The sequence below is a fragment of the Canis aureus genome, chromosome X (assembly GCF_053574225.1).
Source record: "Canis aureus isolate CA01 chromosome X, VMU_Caureus_v.1.0, whole genome shotgun sequence".
Taxonomy (NCBI): domain Eukaryota; kingdom Metazoa; phylum Chordata; class Mammalia; order Carnivora; family Canidae; genus Canis; species Canis aureus.
Window position 1 is genome coordinate 42,864,297 of NC_135649.1, and position 7,015 is coordinate 42,871,311.

A 7,015-nucleotide genomic window follows, 5' to 3' on the forward strand; every position below is an offset into this window, starting at 1 on the left:
CTACGCGTCCCAGCCAGGAGGTATCAGTGGAGACCGGGTGGGAGCCGGAACTCCAAATCCTACCCTGCAGCAACAGGGAAGCTCCCTAGTTGTCAACAGAGGCTGAGTGGGACCTGTACTTCAAACTGAGGTGATGCCAATTTCCCCTTCCAGAGCTGGAACAGTGTTAGAGGGAGCCAGCTAAATCAGAGAGCTGGGAAAGACTTGATGAGACACTTCAGCAAAGAGGATATAAGGATGACAAATAAGCACATGAAAAGATGTTCAACATCATTAGCCACTAGGGAAACGAAAATGAAAACTGCAATGAGCCATCACTACACACCTATCAGAGTAGCTAAAAAAAAAAAATGGTGACAACACTGAATGCTGGTGAGGATGCGGAGGAACTCATGCTGAAAACCAATCTCTCTCTGTTCTCTGGAGTCAAAATAGAACACAAAGACAGAGTTTGGGGATAAGGAGGAATGAAATGATAGGGATGCCCGGGTAGCCGGGGAACTGACTCTTGATTTTGGCTGGGGTCATGATCTCAGGGTTGTAGGATAGAGCCCCAAATCGGGCTCCACTCTGGGCATGGAGGCTGATTAAGATTCTTTGTCTTTCCCTCTGTCCCCACTCCCCATTCACTCACTCCCTGTCTCATAAATAAATAAATAAATAAATAAATAAATAAATAAATAATAAATAAATAAATAAATAAATAAATAAATAAATAAATAAGAGGGGCAAGAGTTTTATTACTTTTATTACTTTGAAGGCTAGTGCCGGGATCCCTGGGTGGCGCAGCGGTTTGGCGCCTGCCTTTGGCCCAGGGCGCGATCCTGGAGACCCGGGATCGAATCCCACATCAGGCTCCTGGTGCGTGGAGCCTGCTTCTCCCTCTGCCTATGTCTCTGCCTCTCTCTCTCTCTCTCTGTGACTATCATAAATAAATAAAAATTAAAAAAAAAAGATTTGAAGGCTAGTGCCTTCAAAACTGCAGATCCACCTTGCTGGGACGTTAGTGTGTCCATCTTAATTTCCATTCATCTTTATGTTTCTATAATGGCTTGAAAACTGGATCACTCATACATTGCTGGTAAAATGCAAAATGGTACGACCACTCTGGAAACCAGTTTAGGAGTGTCTTAAAAAACAAACAAACGTGCAACTACCACGCAACTCAGTGACTGCATTTCCGGGCATTTGCCTCAGAGAAGTAAAAAGTTAGGTGGATGGCTCAGTGGTTGAGCATCTGCCTTCGGCTCAGGTGGTGATCCTGAGGTTGTGGGATCAAGTCCCGCATCAGTCTCCCCACAGGGAGCCTGCTTTTCTGCCTATATCTCTACCTCTCTCTGTGAGTCTCTTAAGAACAAATAAAGTATTTTTTTTAAAAAAGTTAGGTTCACACAACAACCTATACATGAATGTCAACAGTGGTTTTATGCTTGATAGCCAAAAACCAGAAACACTGTCCTTCATTGGGTAAATTGTTAAACTGGTACATGTATACCATGGAATTCTACTGCCTGCTGAAAAGGAACAAACCATTGAAACATACAGCTTGGATGAACTTCCAGAGAATCAGGCGGAGTTTAGAGAAAAAGCCAGAAGTTTACATGTTGTATGATTCTATTTATTTTTATTTTTTTTTTTATTTTTATTTATTTATGATAGTCACACACACAGAGAGAGAGAGAGAGAGAGAGAGAGGCAGAGACACAGGCAGAGGGAGAAGCAGGCTCCATGCACCGGAAGCCCGATGTGGGATTCGATCCCGGGTCTCCAGGATCGCGCCCTGGGCCAAAGGCAGGTGCCAAACCGCTGCGCCACCCAGGGATCCCTGTATGATTCTATTTAAACAGCATTCTTGAAATGACAAGATTTTGGAAGTTGAGCATAGGTTAGTTAATTGCGAGGGGCAGGAGGTGGGTGGGTATTGAAGGGGCGAGCTGGGAAGGAAGTGGCTGAGGTTATCCAAGGCAATGGTGGGCTCCTTGTGGTGACATCACTGTTTGTGTCTTGTTTGTATCAATGAATCAATTCTGGTTGTATATTACACTACAGTTCTGCCACATGTTACACTGGGAGAAACTGGGTGAAGGGCATATGGGATTTTGTTTTTTACAACCGCGTGTGAGCCTGTAATTATCTCAAAACAGTTTAATTAAAAAAAAGGCATAGGGACTCTTTTTAGGCTCTGGAGCCCTGGCCCTCCTTTGGAGGAGTCTCTGATTGCCATTTCCTATCGGGGTTGCTGACGTACATAGCCTTCCAAGTCTGGCCTTGGACCCGTTCAACTGTTACTGTAGATATTTAGTTAACCTGCTGCTGCAGCAATTGCTTCACTCAGGCAAACCTCCTAACTACACCAAAATAATCTCATTGTGTTGAGGTGACAGATGACGAGTTGAGGCTTTTCACACACATTTCTTAAATTGTCCGTAATGTTGCTGTAAACTGTCTATAACTTTCAAAAGACCCCCTCTTCCTTTCTGTTTCAGAGCCTTCTGTTGGCTTCTACTTATTTCCCTCCTTCAGATAACCTATAATCCAGATTTTATCTTGTGCATTTAAAACCCTTTATACACGGGCACTGGGTGTTATTCTGTATGTTAGTAAATTGAACACCAATTAAAAAAAAATGAATAAATAAAACTTTAAAAATAGAAAAAATAAATAAATAAAACCCTTTATACCTTTCTCCAGGACAGCCCACCTTTCCTTGGGTACATGACCTCCCACACTTCTCCTTGTCCTTTGGATTCCAGCACCCAGAAGTCTCAAGGCTGGCCTAGTTTAGGGCCCCACCACTTCATGACTATCTGGAGAGGGCATTTGGGCAAAAATGTATTGATGGCCACCTGTCTTCTGGCTGCAATGGCTGCCCCTGAAGCCCTCCTGGGGACGTGCCCTGGGGTACCCTTGACTGAGTAGTTCCTCAGTAAACTTCAGCCCCTCATCCCCCATACTCCACGGTACCAGCATCTGCTATGCACCTGGGCCAGAACAATGGAAGTTGTCCTGGGCTACTCCTTCTCCCTCAATCCTGAGGTCAAAACGTCACCAGGTTCTCTGTTACTTTCGTCCCCGATCGACTATAAATTGGTCTTCTCTCCACCAGCACCTCTCTCACCTTGGCTGTCCTCAGCACCTCCCCTCGGCCAACTGCACAGCTTCCTACCTGACCTCCCTCTTTCACTCTCGCCCCCCCCAACCCCGTCCATTCTTCACATCACTGCCAGTCTGTTTTTTTTTTTTAAAGATTTTATTTATTTATTCATGAGAGAACAGAGAGAGGAGTAGAGACACAGGCAGAAGGAGAAGCAGGCTCCCTGCTGGGACCCCGACGCAGGACTCCATCCCAGGATTCTGGGATCACAACCTGAGCCAAAGGCAGATGCTCAACCACTGAGCCAACCCAGGCATCTCACTGCCAGTCTGTTTTAAACTGTGACTCCAATCCAGCCAGCACCCTGCTTAAATTCCTCAGTGGGTCCTCTTTGCTGCCAGGATAAAAGTTCAAACACCATAGTAGGTCTTCTGCAAGTAGGGTTACCATATGATAGGCTTGCCTTGTTATCTGAACCAGGGTACTTTTGAGATCAAAAGGTGATGCCGTCAATAAATACACTTGGACAGTAGGTGTGTGTAGTCACTCTACTAAGATCTTTCATGATCTGGTCTCACCAGCCCCATCCCTCATCACAACTCCCCATCCTACCCCCAAACACACACACACACACACACACACACACACACACACACACACCATATTCTTTAGGGTGCCCACGTAAGCACATGCTAGTCTGTCTGCTGGAAAGACCCTTCTCCCCATTCCCCTTTGGTGAATTTCTAATCAACTGCCTCAAAAGTCAAAATTATTTTCTCCAGGATGTCTTCCTGACTCTCAACACTGGCTTAGGTGCCCCCCTCCTGCACTCCCATCGCATCTTGCTCTTCCTCTCCTCACAGTCCTTATCACACCCAGTGGTAATGCCCCATCTTCCTGTCTAGACCAGAAGGCCCCGGGAAGGGGGATGTGGTCAGATCTGTTGCTGCGTTCCTAGCATTTAGCACAGTGCTTGGTTGGTGAAAACATCTCGAGTTACACGCTTAGACTGTGTGTGCGCCCCTTCCCACCTGCTGAATGAATGGGAATTGGGCACCGTGTGGTTCCCTTGGCTGCTGGAGACGCTACAGGGAAGAGGGGCCCCGGAGGGCCAGCGGGTGCACAGACTCCCATTCCTGCCTCTGGAGTCGGAGCCATCTTCCCCAAGTGTCCTTTCCTCCAGCGTCCGCGTGGCTCCCCCTGCTGGCAGTTGGGCAGCAGTGACAGGTCCCGGGGGCCAGGCGGTGGCTGCGGGGAAAGGGATTGGAGAGAGAGGTGTCCTCAGCCAAGCTTCAACTCCTCCTGGGCAGCCCTCCCGTCATCGTGCTCCTCCCCAGCCTGGCTGCTGCCCTTACTGCCCCGCAGGGTCCCCATCCACGGGGTCACCAGAGGCCCTACTCCAGGAACGTTAAGGGTGAAGACTGAAGTTGGGTGGTGTGGCTTTTCCCTGCCGGAGGTAGAAAACCTCTGCTTGGTGCATTGCCCTTGCAAAATGGATTGATCAAGCCTGGCTGCCCTCTTTTGTCTTATTTCAAACCCTGGATCAGAACCACAAGATGTGAGCTCAGGGCAATTATATGAGTGAAGCAACAAGACCCAGCTGCAGTGTGAGTAGACATGCTGTGTGCAGTGGGGACTTGGAAAATTTAAGAATTGAGCCAGCTGAAAACACAAAGGGTTTTGGGGGGGTTATGGGATTAAGCCTGTGGCTGTGCTGCAGTTTGATTTTGCTCCAAAGTGAGCTTTTCCCTCCCCCCACTTGTAATGTTATAGCTGGTAGTAGAGCTACTGGAGGAATACATTGGGGAAAGGAGCTCGGGAAAGGGAAAGATGGAGAAGGGCCTCACTCTGGTGGCTTGGAGCATGGGCAGGGACAGCAGCCTGTCACCAAGGGGCATATGATAGGCCAGCAACAAAGAGGATCACACTCAAATGGACTCAAGCTGGAGCAAAGAGCCAGCCAGGTCTCTGAGTCTCTGGGACTGGCGAGGTGACCAAGGGCTGGGATGGAAAACAAAAATACCCTACCCTGCCCCTTTGTCTCCTTCCACTTTGCTCAGCAAGCAAACACACACACAACCCATAAAAAGCAACCCCCCCAAAAAAAACCCAAAACAAAAAACCAAGGGAACGTCCTCAAAAAGGACAAAAAAAAGGACAAGGGGCCTAAAAAACTTCACGGTGAGACTACTTAGGAACATTGGAGGCTAGGGGCATCCAGGTGTGCGGGCAGGAGAGGGAGGCAGAAAAAGAAGTGGAAGATGGTAGGTCTGGAGGAAATGTCTTTCTTGTAGCCCTTGGTGCTGAGACATGAAGTGGTCTCAGGGATGGTGGGGTGGTAGGAATCTGTCCAGGCCCCCTCAAGCCTTTTCCCTTTGCAATCCTCTTTTTTAAAGATTTTATTTATTTATTCATGAAAGACACACAGAGGCAGAAACCACTGAGCCACTCAGGCCTCTCTCCCTTTGCAATCTTAGGGGCCATGGAGAGAACTAGTCAATCATGACCCCGGGTCTTCGGCATGAATATGCCTGTGGCTATCTTAGTTCCCCTACAGTTGACCCACAAATACCTAGACTTGGAAAAAAAGGGACTTAGGAGAAGCACTTTATCAGAGCCTTATGGAACACTAAACTGTATCCATCAGGATTTGGGGTAGAATTTCCTTTACTCTTATACAAAGGAGTATTCTCAGACTAGTAGAAAAAAAGATGTGCAAGAGAAAAACAGGCCTCAAAACTTGGCAGGAATAGAGTGTGTGTGTGTGTGTGGCGGGGGTTAGAGTCCTGAACTGCAGCATTCTTGCCTTTAAACCATGACCTGACGCCATGACGTCATGGCAGCAACCACCTGTTCTAAGCAGCTATGGGGCTGGCAGGCGGTGGGGAGGCCTAGTAGTGGTAGGGAGAGGAGTTGGGGGAAGATACCATGGTGTACTCTTTTGGATAATCACTTGCAAAAGGCTGAGCCTGTAAGAACAGCCTTTTGGGAAAGCCAGCAGTTGGCAAGAGGCAGCAAATGACTAACAGGCACAAGGTCAATCCTGAGCCTGAAGATGAGATGTGAACTAACTTCCAGTATGTTCTTGCCCTATGGCTGTACTAATTCTAATCCCCCTTCTGCCATTTGCAGCTATTGCAAGGGCAGTATAGATGGCTCTGGTGACCTCAGTTATCATGTGATGGGTGGCAGGGAGAGGGGGATGCTTTGGCATTCCCAGAGGATGGTTGCAAAAGGCCTTACCACTGGCAATGAAAGCAAAGTGCCTGGCAGGAGCAGGGCAAGGGGAAGCCAGAGGAACAGGGAAGCTTGGGCTCAGGGCTCCAATCAACTGAAGAGGCATCTGGCTGGAGACCAGAGCTACAGACAGAAAGGTAGGAGGCTGGCTCCCCCTCCTGATGGTAATGGCTATTTTCACAAACAGGGCATTTATTCCCTCTGTGGTCTTTAGTCAGGGGGGTGGGCAGCAGCAGCACAGAACCTTCTTCCTTCATCCTCACTTCCAGTGTTTTTTGTGAGGGAGGTGCCACCAATAACCAGATTCCTTTCCAGAAGCCTCTTCCCCTCCCCCCAAACAAGCGCTAGTAAGATATGGCAGGGGGCACAATTACTAGGAGGGATAGGTTCGCCTCCTTTTTTTCTAAAAAAAACAAAACAAAACTTTGGGCTATTTCTATGATCTGAATAGCCCTCAGGTCAAGGGCTACATGCTACGAACAGCAAATTGAATAAGCTCTCTAGCAGAAAACGCTTCTATTCCAAATATGGCAGGGAGACTAGCAGCCCCGTTTGAGATGAATCTTTTTTTTTAAATTTTTTTTTATTTATTTATGATAGTCACACACAGAGAGAGAGAGAGGCAGAGACACAGGCAGAGGGAGGAGCAGGCTCCATGCACCGGGAGCCCGACGTGGGATTCCA